The sequence below is a fragment of the Haliaeetus leucocephalus genome, unplaced genomic scaffold (assembly GCF_000737465.1).
Source record: "Haliaeetus leucocephalus isolate CR32 unplaced genomic scaffold, Haliaeetus_leucocephalus-4.0 Scaffold2, whole genome shotgun sequence".
Classification (NCBI taxonomy): Eukaryota; Metazoa; Chordata; class Aves; order Accipitriformes; family Accipitridae; genus Haliaeetus; species Haliaeetus leucocephalus.
Window position 1 is genome coordinate 9537173 of NW_010972438.1, and position 15828 is coordinate 9553000.

A 15828-nucleotide genomic window follows, 5' to 3' on the forward strand; every position below is an offset into this window, starting at 1 on the left:
CCCCTTTGCCTGCGGAGTGTGTGTTGTTGGGACACACACACACACACACACGACACACGCTGCCGGCAGCGGCGGGTGTGGGAGAAAGTGTGTAATTGAGCCGAGGTAATTTGCCGTTTGTAATTTCGCATTTTGCGCTCTTATCCAAGCGGTATCTGTTTGAAGTTACTTGTGTCGTTGTGCCGCCCGCCGTGCATGCTGCAGGGGGTCGGGGCTTGGGTTTGGGTGTCCGTGTCCCCCCCAGTCGTGTGCATCATTCTGTGTATTACCAGGGGTGTCTGCCCCCCCCCCCCCGAAATCCTATAGTTCTCCTCGGTCCCCTTCAGCGCTGTGTATCACGCTGCGTATTGCCAGAGGTCCCCCACAAAATCATACAGCTTAATGCTGTGCTGGGTATTGCCAGAAATTCTCATCACAGCCATACAGCTTTTTTCCTCTCCCCGTACTCCTCCCATCATTCTGGGTACTGCTAGAGGTCCCCCACAAAATTGTACAGCTTTTTTGCCCCCCAAGACCACACTGGGTATTGCCAGAGACCCCCTCTGCCCCCCCCCCCCCCCCACCCCCAGGTTTTTTTTCTCCCCCAATAATATGCATCATTCTGGGTATTGCCAGAGGTCCCCCCCAAAACTGCTGGGTTTTCCCCCAGTATTGTGCATTATACTACATATTTCCAGAAAGCCCCCTCAAAATGAGATAGTTGACTGATATTTTTGCAGAGTCAGGTGAAGACTGTCCCAAGGCACTCTGCATCCAAATCTTGATCCACAGCCTCCCCCACCCCCCACCCCCCCCGCAGCAGTTTCTGAGTGATTGATAACTTTGCACAGGAAACAGAAACAGAAAATGGTGTGAATTCAGGATGAAGGGATGGTTGCTTGTACTTGGCATTTCCTGGCAGTGCTGTGGTCTGCTGAAGCTTAAATTTCATTCAGGAGTAGTTTTTGTCTGTTTCTTTAGTAATTATTTCCATTACGGGGATTCTGTTTCAGAAGGTAAAGGGTTTGGCAGGGGTTTATCAGTGCACGCTGTGCTGGGGTCTGGCTCTGTCATTTGCTGTGACCATCTCGTCTTTGCTTACCTGCAAACCTTCCACATCTGTGGTGTTTCCAGAGGAGAGGAGATGGGTGGCAGGAGGAGGAAGAGAGTAGGAAAATTCAGGAGTCATATTTATTCAGTGGAATGGCAGTGATTTTCTCTCCCCCTGCCTCAGCTTAGGGATCACTATAGCAGAGCCCTCAGGGCTTGGGTCCTTACCACTGCTGCACTCTGACTTTTCTGGAACAGGCTGTGGCTTTGTGTCCATCCAGGTTTACCCCACACAGCACAGGGTGCCAAATCAGTGGATTACGCTGCAGCCAAAGGGCCCCTAATTAGGAGGCATTCATAGGCTTTCCTTTGACTTTCTCTCCACATCCCAGGTTGTGCCTGCCAAAAATTACAGTGGGAAGTTAAAAGTGCAGTCCTTACTGGGCAAAACTGTGTATCCCAATAGTGTTTTTACCAGTGTAAGGATTTAAGGACCTGATTAGATGTTCTCTGCCCTTGAGGGCACCACCCTTTGGGGCGTGCAAAGAGTGGAGAAGGCGCTTGCGTAAGGGTTTATCGAAAACAAAGCAAAAATTTATAGGCCCTGAAGAAAGTTCTTATCCAACTTATTGTTCATTAAATCATTTCCCAAAACAGGTGGGGTTTGGAGGTCGGTCTCAACTCTCATAAAAACAAAGATAAAATTTTAAGAGCTAAATTTCCCTGAACTTTTTGTTCCTATGAAAACCAAAAAACAAATCCCCACCTGCCTTGACCTTTTGGATTCTGCAGTGACATCTGCGCTCAGTTACTTATTGGGCTGCTCGAGAAAAACCTGCAATATATTCCCCTTTCAGCGACTGATTCCTAACTTTACTGACCTAATGCAACAGATAGGTAGGCAGGTTCTCCTCCAGTATTGAGACTTACCTCTTCAAATGATGGCTCCCTGGCACTGTAAGAGGCAATCTTAAAGTGAGTTTGAACACATCTCATTACATGAGAAAAGTTATTAAAAACTATTGCAATCTCACAGAAGAAGAATAAATGGATTTTTTTCAAAGAGCAGTTTGCATCAGTATTTTTCTCACTGATTCAAAATCCTTTGCAAAAGCTCTTAATTACACCATTTTATATTTAAAATACATTTTTATGTTAGTTTAGGGGTTCCTATCCTGGAAAATGACAAATCTGAAACTGCCCCCGTACCTTGGAATTGGAGGAATTCTACATTTTCCATCCTCGGAGCAAACATGCAAGTAAGATATAAAATACATAAGCAGAATACTGTCTCCTAAGGAGCACAAATTACTTCAGACCTCTATAAGCTGCTAAGGAAGATTTTAGAACAGCAGTGCTCCCATCAAAAACCAGAAGTGTTCAGGCTGGATATTCACGGTAGTCCCCTCAGGTCTGAACTTTTAAAAACAAATCTGTAAAACCCCAATGTCGGCACGGACGGCTTGGTTCAGCATGCTGTGGTACATGTACAATGACCCACTTTTCCTGGAGTGGCAAATCAATCATTGCAGCGTCACACATCAGTTTAGGAGCTGTAGTGGCGGAAGTAGCTTTGTTTCACATTAGCAATTTGGGTGGGCAGAGAAATGGAAAGATATATGATGGAGATCCAGAGAACAAAATTAAACACGGTTAAATGAGAATCCATTTCCTGCAGTATCTCTTTGCCTGCGGCACGCTGTCTATCAACAATACACAGGTACAAATTGGCCTGGAGATGTATCTTGAACTATCCAAACAGAGAAAACTGCATTAGCAGCATGCTGCTCTGCCGGACCGGTGCCATGTGACTGGGGAGCGTGTACATTAGATAGGACTGCCGATTCTTTCCCAATGACTGAAGTACTGTGGGGTGATTAAAATAACTGCTACTGTAGGAAGAGATTGTAAAGGGACATGATATATAATACAGTGCAGTTAAACCAGATTGATGGGTGGTCTGCAAATCTTGCAATATTTACCGTTAAACATAGTGGGCGCTGTCAAGGTGAAAGGAATAGGATTAGCTTCTCTGGTTTGCATGGAACAGTGAATAAAAGAAAACTTTCATCTTTTTTTTTTTTTCCTCCTGTTTGAACAGGTAATATTTTTATGCTGCCTTCGCCAACATATGGGCATCACTCCTGGGAAAGAAATGAAAGTCTGTTAATTTATTTGATCAGACATGAGAAATAATAGAAACCTGAAACGAAGACTCACATTTGTCATATGTTTGAATTAGTGGAAAGCTGAAGAAAGCAGAAAAATATTGCAAGGAGTTCAAAGATGAGAGTGCTTATTGAATTAGAAAAAATATTAATAGCATTAATCATTTCCAAAACAGGCTTCTTAACATCTATAATGACTATATAAAGGATTGGGGAAATAAAAATAAAAGAAAAAAATCGGATATAGAAAGTTACACTTTTTTGTGTTCAGAAAGGAATGGATGAGTTTTCACTGATTTACATCCAGCCAGCCTCACGGGAGTGGTTAACCTGTGGGAAAAATACCAGGTGAGGATCTAGCCCTGAAAGAATAAATCAGCATGAGGTACCGAGAAGCAGCTACAGTTCAGATTGTATGTGATGTGAGGTATAAACTTCCAGGTTAATTCAGTAGCCCTAGTTCCTCTCTAGCTTTGCATAGAAAGGAAGAAAAGGATGCTGAACTTGGAGTTTCATAAATTATATTGTGGCAGAGTTACTTTCTTGTAGCCTCAGGACAGATGCACTCTTCTCAGAGTATGCTGTGAGGCTCTGGAAGTCTTAACAAGGCATCTGAGAACCTGCTGAGAAACAGAGGTGGAGGGCAAGCAAAGTAGCTGTGATAAAAAAAGAGGGCTTTATTTCAATATAATCATAGCAATGAGCTGTGTTGTTTGATTTATGAAGACATAAAAATAGATTAACCCAGAAAGGCAGGTAAAGCAAAATGTATGAAAAATGTTGATGGGTGATGCAAACTCTATGTAAAGACAAAGGCTGTAGGTCAGGTATTACTGCAAGTATTCTTAGGCTGAACATCTGTAGCACTACCAGCATTATATGAATGAGGGCGGCTGAGCGCTGACTTGAGTGATACTCCAAGATGTCCTGGCTGGGCAGTGTCCCACAGGGTTTTGCACGAGGTTCTTTTGGAAGACCAATACATTTATTTTCTTGTGGTCTATAAAAGGAACCTCCACCTTAGGGTACCCTTAGGCTAAATCATTCAGAACAGACACTTGGTCACATGCTGAAATACCTACTTGAAAGCTTCATCTTAATCTTGAAGCCATACAGCTCTTTTGTCCCCCGAAATGGCCTCAAAATGACTGCGTTCTGTAGAAGTGTGTGTTAGTAACCAGCGCGGTGGAAGGTCAGACTGATCAGCAATGAGTTTCTTTCTTTCAAAAGCAACTGTAGTTCAGAGTCCTGTGGTATGACCTTGCTAGGGCTGTAAGTGTGTGTTTAATTCACAAATCCTCTCTTGTTAAAAGAAAAGAAGAAAAAAATCTGTTATCAGTGTAGCAGTGAGCAGAGCAAGCATGTTAATGACTGGAGCTGAGGGATGAGCATGGAAGACCCAGCTTACTGTCCTGCTTGACTGTTACCATGTAAGTAGCTCACCAGGAATATTAGTCTCTTTGCAGAATTTAAGGCAGAAACTAATGAGACAACAGACTTATGAACTTTCATTGTTGGTGAAAAAATTGTTTATAGGTTTCAATAATATTTGAGTTCAATGTGAGTCTTGGGAACATCAGTTGCAGAAAAGCAAAAATCCTTTTGACTGGGAAGGCTCTATCCAGCCTCAGTGTTTTTAACACTATCATGCAGCTTGCCAGTGAGATAACTGCAACTGTCAGGTTTTTTCTACACAGTAAAGTTGACTCAAGGACAAGCAGGGTTTGCAGGCAGCATGAACTCAGGCTGACTATAAGTTGCTGTGAGGAACAGCATGGGTGCGGTGTGCTGGACCTAGACATATTATAGACACAGTTAATATGAACAATCTTCTTGTCTCTGATAACCTCAACTTTCAGACCCCTTGTCTTCCTGAGGACTACAGAAAGCCAGTATCACAATGGGATATCTGCTCTTTTAAAGGCCTCATGCGTTACAACCGAAACATCAGACTCCATCTTTTCCCCTGTAAGTAAATCAGTGAGAACGAATAAATTTATTGAAGGTGGAATTTCTGCTGTTCCTTTCCCCTTCTTCCATTTCACTGCTGCTTTCTGTCAAAGGAGTTAGTGCAACATGCTCAGGCCTTCCTGCATGGATGTCAAAAAGATGTGTCAGAACCAGCTTGTGAACGGTAAAGTCACAGGTGTGCAATGGTCCCGAGGGGGAGAGGCAATAATGGCTCTGTAACAAGACATGACCTTCTAATATAAACCCATTGCAAATGGTGTCCAAAGCCAGGCCTCTGAAATTGCTCCACAATGAAAACCAATCAAGCAGACTGCAAAAAACACTTTCCTAGCCAATCCCAGAAGAGCACTTCAAGGAAAAAAAAAATCTGTTCTATAAATGGTAGAACCAGTCTCCAAATCTGTTTAAGGAAAGAAGAGAAAGTTAAAGAGCAACATTTGCCAAACCCTTATTATTTTGGAGATACACTCTTCCCGAGTGCAGGTATAAGATGATGTGCAAACTTGTACGTTCTGGCTACCTTTTTTAGTTGGTAATAACTTACAACAGCTTGTACAGATGTGAATAATTACATTCCAGAATGAATGCAGCCCCTGGTGGGTGTGGGGTGGGAAGGCCTTGACAGAAGCAGGAAAGAAATAAGATTTGTATGTTACAGGGACGAGTAGCTCTTTCTTACTTTATTTTGGGCCCTTTGTGTTGCAATACAGAAATGCAGGTTGCAGATTGCAGCATAGTTCTGTCTTTGCCATTCCTTTCTGGTTTCACAGATCTGTGTTTCTGTTGTTGGGGTTTTTTTTTCTTACAACATTATCAGTTACTCAGATATGGGCTTGTGTGAAGCACTCTGGATTTGAGTGTGGACAGGGAGTACATTAGCTAATATGATTCCATTAAAAAGGGATTCCATAGCCAGTGACCCAATTAAATGAAGAAGCGTTAATATTAATAAACCTTCCAAAGAAAGGGATAAAATCAGATACCCACAGTGACCCCACAGACATCAGTGCTAGTCAGATTAATACATACCCATAAGCACTGGTGGAAATAGCTAAGCAACAACAACACATCTAGGCCTCTGAGATTTGGCAGTACAGCACACCCACAAAGTATCCTTTGTTTCCTCTAGTTTCTCTTTCCATTCCCTTACTCTCCAGCCAAAGATCAGTGTCATGAGCATGAGCTACTTGTCTGCAGTTTCTTGCTGGAGTTCATCCTGTCTCCTCTTGATGCCTGGTCTAAAAAGGGTTTCTTGGAAGCGTAAAGATGCTGCCCAAAAAGTTGAACAAGCAGTAATCCAAACCCCTGCCAGCTTACATCCCTAATGCAAATGAAATGATTTTCATTCATCTTTTCAATTGTCATCAAATATAGATCCACTGTAGCTGGGCACAACTCCACTGACGTAAATGACTGGGCATTCACTTTCTTGGAACTACACCTACTTGGATCCAAGTCAAAGTTTTGCCAATGCAAGGAGGGATGTGACCAAATACCACAAAAATGCAGTTGTTACTTTCTACAATGTTTTGCTACTTTGGAAGTGTGGCAAGACTGTGCCCTTATCTTTTCTACCCAGATTTCATGTTCATGATGCATATCTTTGTGCCATCAAGGTCTGGTGGTTCCAATGCACTGTGCTCACAGCTACGGTATTGAAGGGTTTAAAACATTTTAGAATTTCAGCATCTGTTTTATGTTGATTTCAGGAGGAGAATGGCAGAAGAGGATGCCAAGTTCCAGAGAACAATAAACACTTTGGGCCAAATCCTCCCTTCATCTATGCTGGTGTAAATCTAATGTCTCTTCATCCAGCTGACAGGTAGATTTGAGCCAGTATAATATAGGGCAGAGTCAAGCCCTTTAATTTGGAAGAACACAATTGCTTCCTCTGGCCCATGTCCAAGAAAATATATTTAAGATATACAATATATAGTAGAAGAAATTTTAATTAACAGTTTTTTATGGGGGTTTTGGGTAAAAGCATTCCATTCCGGACTGAAAACGAGGTTTTCAGAACTGAGCCAAAAAGGGGAATGTTTATCATAAATGACCTAAAGAGGAGTACAATTAAAATGTGTTTAGAACCTTGAACTGTTCTGTTAATCAACATGAACTTATAATTCCAGGTTTTAAAATAACTAATGATGCCCAAATAGATTTTAGCATCTATTAAAGGTATCATTTTAAGACACATTGTTGGGGAAAAAGGAAACTGAGAATAAAGTTGTAAGACTAATTCATGGTAAAGAAATATGAGACCTCATAATTCTTCCCAAAGCATCACAGTTAGTAAAATATTACACTTTTTTTTCTACAGCAGAAACACAACAGAACAACATTATTCTCTAGCGGTCAACATTAATTGCAAACTGATGGCCACTTCTGAACATGGGAGTCTTCACTGGGCCACATTTAATTATGTTAACTGCCGACATGTCAGCCTGCCCAGCTCCGGCAGCCCTGCTAGTTGAGCCGCCGTCAGTGGCATCGGCCAAAGCAGTCGTACCACACGGGGGAGTCTCTCTGCATGCACAGAAAAGTTCATGTTTCATAAATCACTCGCTTTGAAACCTGATTTCTCTGTACTGCAGCTTTGTCAGTTTGTCTGAGAGATAACGTAAGATCTGCAACACTTGGCAGGGCAAAAAGCAAAGCCTAAACCATGGTGCTTCTATAAATTAATTGCTTATGAGTGAGGGGGATAGGATTTTGTTGGTGGGAAATAGGTGTCAAGCCCGATTCTCTTTATTAAACAATTTTTAAGCCACCAACTCGCCTGGTATTTCCATATAGAACACTAAGAAAAGTCCATGAAATCTCAGCCATCAGGTAATAAAATACTGCAGATTTTATTTAATCATTTAGGAAAGCAGAGGGTGGGGCACATTCATTGCATGGCATGGCAACACTTTACCTCAGCACAGCAAAAATGGAACAACAGTGCTGGAGCAGGATTCAGCCATTTCAATATCACATTTTTCATTGCAATGTAGAGCATAGCCTTCTACCTATAGCTACAGGAACAATGGTCATGGTCCACCCTGTGGGCAGTCTCTGGGTACACCTGCCCTGGGATTTAATGAGCCTGGTATCTTGACAAAACACAGCTTTCATGAAGTACAGGCCATGAGCAGTGGACATACGGCCTGAAAAACATGCAGCATATCTTGAGGGGTGAACCATCCTCGTTCCTCAAGTGCATCTCAACACAGAGGATAGAGCAGTGATGAGGGTCCTGAACAATGCACAAAGGGAAGTGCTGACAAAGATCTCTCAAGATGGCACAGGTTTTCTAGCACTGCATCAGACCATCCTAACGAGCTTTCTCCTGGATTTTTATACATCATTCTTACGACCTTACCATGCCACACAGGAGACTTACTTTGCCAGCTCATTGTTACGGGCTACTAATGCAGACCGCTGCTAGCACAATATACTATTATCCAGCAAAACAACATGTACTGACAAACACTGTTTAGTGAGTATTGGCTACCAATCTGAGAAAGCCAGGGTCACTGCTGAACAATACCAAAAGAGGTCTCACTAGCTTCTTCTCCCTCCTCCATTGAATGAGCTGTTAATAGACAAGCTGTTATAGAGAAAAAGAACTAAATAGTTTACAAGCTTACATTTGAAGGCCTGTGAATTGCATTAGCTGAGCCAGCTGAAAGAGAGCCAAGGCAATCTCCCCACAATTGTAGAAAATGTGGCATTGAGGCATGTGGAGGCAAAGGAAGAATGACAGTGACCAGGTTTACAATATGCAAGGCTGGGATAATTACTGGTTTCTGTGGCATCAAATTTTTAGCTGAACTATGATAGGGAATAAGCATCCCCTTTAAATGCACAAGTGTGCGTGTGTGTTCATATTTTAAAACTTTCTCTCTTTTATGCAAATATTAATTTACAGTCTTAATAGAAACTCTTTGAAGCTGACACTTCATTTTTCCCCATTGGACCTTTCCCCCTCCTACCTCTCTTTCTCTACTGCACAGGCCACTCTCAGTATGAGCAATGACCGCAGTTCTTTTTTATTACGCCCTATTTTCTTTGGGCCTAGCAGTTATGAATAGGAATGTGAACTACTTCCAATTCAATTACCTGGACAATTATTTGGGATCAGTGGAACTGGAATGTGCAGCTGAAAAGTTTTTGGAACCCTCCGGTTACCAGCCAAGAGACCAACAGAGTTCTTTGTAAAATTTCTTTCTGTTCTTTATCAGAGACATAAAAGTTTTGAAAAGCAGCAGAACAAGAAAAATTAATAATAGAGAAACAGCAAAATTGAAAAGTAAAGAATGGAACCCTCAGATCATTCATTTTAAGAAGGAAAGATGAAGGAAAGGACAGTTAAAAACCAGTCAGCACTGAACAATGGTAATTCAAAATTTCTAACTTTGAGAAAAGTTCAGAAACTTTTAAGGGGTCTGATTTTCACACAAAATAATTGTTTTGGATCAAATATAATTTTTTAAAGTTTCGGGTTAAAGATTTCAACCTGCTTACAAGTTTCCATCTTGTCCTCCCTATTTTATACAGTCTTTGGTTAGAAAGAAGCCAGGTGATGTCTCTAAGCCATTGTTGCAATGACAGCAGTCTGAAATACTGCAGAGCTGAGGTAGCGGGTTTAACGCAGCCCTTCCTTACAAACAACCTGAGGAGATCAGGCGATTGCTGAGAGGATATTCAGCAACGTATAGTGGTGGCTTTTCCCGTAACCTCCATTAATGGGTAGCTATCTTTGATCGCTCATTTACAGTCCAGTTAAACCAGACAGAAATCAGCCTGACAGGAAACACATTTTTGGCTTTTTAAAACCAGATTTCTTGGTACATTATTATATAAATTGTTCACAAACTGGACTAACCCGGGTCAGTGATCCAGATAACAGCTTTTCTAGTCAGGCTTGAGCTTTGCCCATTTGCCTATTACCTCTGGCACATCTTTACCACAGAGAAACCTTTCGGTCACGATAACTTAGAGTACCAGCCATCTATTGCTTACATCTGAAAGGAGAGCATTAGTCTATACTCAGAAATCCAACATCCCTCTACATGGGGTGAGAATTTCTGCCACTATTTTAAGGCCAATGGCAAAACTCATGTTAACTTCAGAAGGGACAGGCTGACTTGTTAGATGCTCTCTTTGGCTTCCAATCCTGCAGTCACAGTGTAGGTGAATCAGCTTCTGGAATTATATTCACCTGAGATCAGACCAAGTGGAGTTTATGCATTTTCAGGTCCTTGATTATGAAACTTTTTCCAGTACTTGCTGAGCAATATTGCCTTTAAAGGCTTCAGAGAAACCATGATGTCAAGGGCAGCTTGTTTCAGTGAAAGCCTCAGGATTTATCTAATCAAACCTGGGAATTGTCCCCTTTTGTTTTGGTGGGTTGCTTTTCCCGAGCTGTTCAGTTTGCCCTCCTGTTAGATCCTTTCATTCAAGTTAGGGTTTCCTCACTTTGGCTGACCTTTATTTCTGCTTTTAATATTCTCTATTGATTTTATTGTAGCGCACTTACATGCTGTTCAACAGTCCCCTATTACTGTAAATAAAATGAGATAAATAACTTGGCTTTCTTTCTGCATTTAAAATGTTTGGCAGCAGCCATCTCCACCCTTAACTGAGCATTTGACAGTGTTACTGCCAGTATCTGTGAAGGCAGCTCCTGAGACCTGCATGCCCCTCACATGTCACGAGTATCCGTGCTAGTTAGATAAAGCTAGCTTGGAGTCTGCTGATATTACTGGCTGGCTTTATCTACCAAGCAGAGGTACCAGTAGCATCTGTGCATCTGTGGGGCAGCTGCCCTCTTAGTCACTGGCAGTAATAGCAGTGTTAGTACGTGCATCTATAAGCAAGCAAGATACTGCTTATCTGCAGTATATGTGAAAGTCACTGAGGGTCCCGTTTTCAGATCAGGTAGGTGTTATTCCTGTCTATCACTTACAGACTTTGGCTTAACTGGTCACTTAAATAACAGTGATAAGATACAAAACACAGCTTCATCTTTCTTCCCGCTTGTGACTGTTCTTTACAGACATTCCTCTGCCCTGGCCCATTTCACTGTCCTCAGGGAAACAACCAGCATACTCAGAGTGTAGAAGGTGCATTCCCCTTGGCTGGCAAGAGTCCGTAGAACATCCCAGCACCCGCACTCCCTTCAGACTCCTTGGTGTTGGTGCTGTTATCAGCACACTTGGAGGTCAAAGCAACTGCTGAAGGGCTGGGGCAGCTTCTCAAGTGGAGCCTGCAGCCTGTGCTGGGCTATGCACTGTTGCAGTTTGCCAGGTCAGTGCTTACGGCCTGTGGCTGTGTCGGCTGCAGTACAGACCTAGCCTGAGACTGCTATCTTGAAATGGGCCTGCCCTGTGAGCAGACACGTTACCAAAGCTTATTCCAGCTAGTTTAAGTATTGATAGCATAGCAGCTGCCTTCGACTGCTTGAATGAATGCCAGGATCTGCTGGAGGCTCTACAGTCTGCTTAAGCCAGCATGGGGCCATCTTCATTGTTATTTCACCCTGACCAAGACAGATTGGTCTGGGTGCTGCCTCCATGAGTTCCCAAGACTGGCTGCACCAGATCTGAGTGGCTCAGTATTGATGTCCTCCACCTCTGTCAAGGTTAGAGATTTCAGCCTTACTGCAGGTGATCCTTGCTCATCTTAAAGCCCTTTCTTTCACATGTAGTTTTTTTTTCCTTTTGTGTCTGTAAACTAGCACTGAAGATCAAACCTGGGCGGAGGTTCAGATCACCACTGCCAATGGACAGCTTTATTTGATCTCCAGAAACATACACCCTCTTGCAGATGTGTCCTCCTGCTGTGCTTTGCATGTCTGCAGCCAAGATAGCCTTTAAAACAGACCTTCACATGAGGTATGTTCACATCCAGATATGCTGAAACAGTGCCAACATTTTCTCCAATGTCCCAAATTTTAAAGAGTTCAGTGTGGAGTTACTGGGTTTGACTCACTTTTACTTAAATATACACCTGAGATCTAAAAAGACTGTGTTCTTTTAAATTTGTTCTTGTAAAAATAAATCTATCTCAGTTAGGTAATACAAACTGTTTTGAAAAGAGCTGCAGAATATCCTTGTAAATATATTGTGAAAACAAGTAATTAAAATAGTCAAAATAATGAGTAAAAATCGCATGATTTTAAGAAAGCACATAAAGAGTAATCAAGCAGGGTAATACTAAATAAGATTAATTTAAGTTAGAGACTCACATATATAGTGTATTGTATTCTTTGGACTGAAGAGAAATGCATGCTGTGAAAGGGTGTTCTGAACTCCATTAAAGAGTAATCTTTGTACACAACAGTAGTGCTGTGCAAATAAACGTTGTGAGGCAAAATAAATAAGTTTTGAGAAATGAATGACTTTAGCAGTAGTTTGCCAATTAATTAGAACAAAGAGGGAACTCTAGCAGACAACACAAAGAGATAAATAAGGAAGAGTTCAAGTTGCCATAACAGCTTTTGCTATTCTCTCACTCTACTTTTTGCTAATTCTTCCTTTCACAAGCTTTGTGGGATTTTCTTTGGAGGGGGAAGGAAGCCAAGACGATGCAGTAGCAATTTTGCTCACTCTTGAAATGCTATCTAAGGGTCTTACCTCAAAAAAGGTTAATTGTAACTTGATCCTTACCACAATTTGTTCTAACAGGGTGATGGAGTATGAACTAGAATGGAGAAAGAATTAGAGAAGATTTAGCTAGGTTGCATATATTCTAGACAGCAAGACCTGTTCCTCTATGCAGTTAAAGAATTAACCAGTGCAATTTCATAATTATTAGTTACCATCTCTCAGAACCTGTCGAGGATAGGTCAAGTGCCAGAAAACAGGAAGAGGGCAAATATAGTATCTGCTTTCAAGAAAATGGAAAGAGGAACTCTCAAGAAACCATGGATTTCTCAGCCTAAATTTAGACAAGCTATAAGTGGAAAGAATAAATTAGAGATTATAACATTTGTGAATGACACCATTTTGATAGGGACTGGAAATACTATACCACCACAATTAGAACTAGTGGTCTTGGTAAACCAGGGAAATGATCCCAATTGAGCAAGGTCACATTCACTCAAGTGAAATAAAAAGAACTACATATAGGCAGGAGAAGCCAAAACTCCACATATCAAAAAGGCAGCAGAAGCCTGGAAGATCTGAAGGTGATAACATCCACAGTAAATGAGAAGTGAGATGCACTTGTAAGAAAGCAAATCTTGTAAAATGTACTAACAGTAGCACTGCTTGTAACATGCCAAACATCATTACTCTGCTGTGCTCAGAACTATTGGAGGCTTACCAGTTTACACTGAATCTGGCTTAAGTACCATATTTTTAAATAAAAGGTTCAGTCCCACTGGACAGGAACAGGAGTAAATAGAAACCTATAAACACATAAGCTATGGGAAAAGTTTGGAGAAACCGAGTTTGTTTCATTTACACAACTGAGGGGAGTATGATAACAGACTTCCAATGTGTAAGAAGCTACTGAAAGAAGACAGTAATCCATTACTCATTGAGGTTAGGGCAGGAAAAATTGCTTTAATTTCCAACAAAGAAGATTTAGGTTATCTTTCTAACTATAAACCTAGGTAAGCACTGGAACAGGCCGCTAGAGTGTCTGTAGAATCTCCATTACTTGGGGTTTTAAAGAACAGATGAGATAAAACAGCTCTCAACGTTGTTGGGTATACTTGATCCACATACCTCAGCAGAGTTGGACTTAACACCAAACATCCTGTAAGCTCCTTGCCAGCCCTACCTTCCTCAGCTCCTGAAATGCTGTAGTTGCATAGTTTTGTAGTTGCATATACACCCCAATTTTAATTAAAAACAAACAACAAAAAAACCCAAAAGAAACTTGAAAATGTGGATCCTAGCATTTCAAAGATCAGAGGTAAGTAAAACAAGTCAGTATCTTCATGCAGACTGATGATTCCATATTCAGCTGTGTTTTAACAGAGGTATAGGACTTAGACAAAGAAGTAGAGATGCTGAAGGTGGGAAAGGCAGAATTGAGGAATAAGCAATATCTATTCCGCTACCCACCCTCTAAGAGCCTTCCCTTTATCTTTATCTCCTAGAATAGCTGGGAAGCTCTTGTTCCATTTTTTCTTGTCTCTGCTTTTGCAGAGAGTCCAGGGAGCATCCAGGAAGGGAATCTATGAGATGCATGAGCAAGAACTTGGTTGGAGCTGAAAGGAGCACACAAAGGGGTCTCTCTGAACATCATGGCCAGCATATCCATGTTCTTCTCCAGGACCACACAGTCGATGGTTCGAGACAGAGGATCCCCAGAAAGGAGCTCAGAGGCTATGTAAAGGTAGCAACAGAGGAAAGCAAGAGAGTGTCTTATGCAGATTCCTCCCCCGCACTGAGAGAACCCATTCCCCACGCAGTGGTGTCCTAACACAGTGCAATTTGACGGGACAAAAGCGGCAGATTCAGCAAACATTGGGGGGTAGTTTAATATTGCTTCAACTATCCTCAGGCACTACTTTTTTTCTGTATGTTCAATTATGCTGTGGATTTATTGATAAATAAATCAAGTCTCTGTTTTCCATTTGCACACTGAGGGAAGCCACAGATGAGTTGCAGAATTTCAGGAATACATTCATCTAAGCTTGTGAAATTCTCTTTAGTCTGTGAATCCTCTTGCAGATAAACTACTCTTACCATATTTATGGAGTACCAGCTTTTCAACACTTAGTTTATAATCCATAGTCCTCTGCCCTTTTGCAAATAACTTCTATTTTGCCCTGAAAGGCAGTCTATCTCAGCTCACACAGCCTATGTGTTTGTGCCTGTCTGCTTTATTTATATCTCCACTAAAGACATTCCTCTTTTCCATGTTCTTGTGATGGTGCCTATCATGCAATATTTGGACAGCTACTTGTTGCTAATCAGACTTTGTCCACTGCTCCCACCTTTATGGTATGAGCTTTCGGCACACAGTTTTGAATTGTTGGCCCTCCAGCAGATTCTCAGTAGCACTACCTCAACTTCATGCAACAGCAGCAGATGTCCATTTCACAAATCAGTTATCAGAGGTATCTGGTGATGTTTGGGGTTTGATCTCAGCTTTTCTGAATGATGCTTTTTCATTTTGAAAACTCATGGTGTTGATGTTTACTTCTAAGTGTCATGGTTTAACCCCAGCCAGCAACTAAGCACCATGCAGCCGCTTGCTTGATCTAGTGGGATGGGGGAGAGAACTGGGAAAAATTAAAACTCGTGAGTTCAGATAAAGACAGTTTAATAGGACAGAAAGGAAGAAAATAATAATGATAATAATGATAATAATTATGATAATGATTATGATGATAATAATAATAAATTGAAAATACTAATAATAAAAGAATTGGAATATACAAAAGAAGTGATGCACAATGCAATTGCTCACCACTCACTGACCGATGCCCAGCTGATCCCTGAGCAGTGATCCGCCCCCGCCCCTGGCCAACTCCCCCCAGTTTATATACTGGGCATGACATCACACGGTATGGAATATCCCTTTGGCCAGTTTGGGTCAGCTGTCCCGGCTGTGTCCCCTCCCAACTTCTTGTGCCCCTCCAGCCTTCTTGCTGGCTGGGCATGAGAAGCTGAAAAATCCTTGACTTACTATAAACACTACTTAGCAACAACAG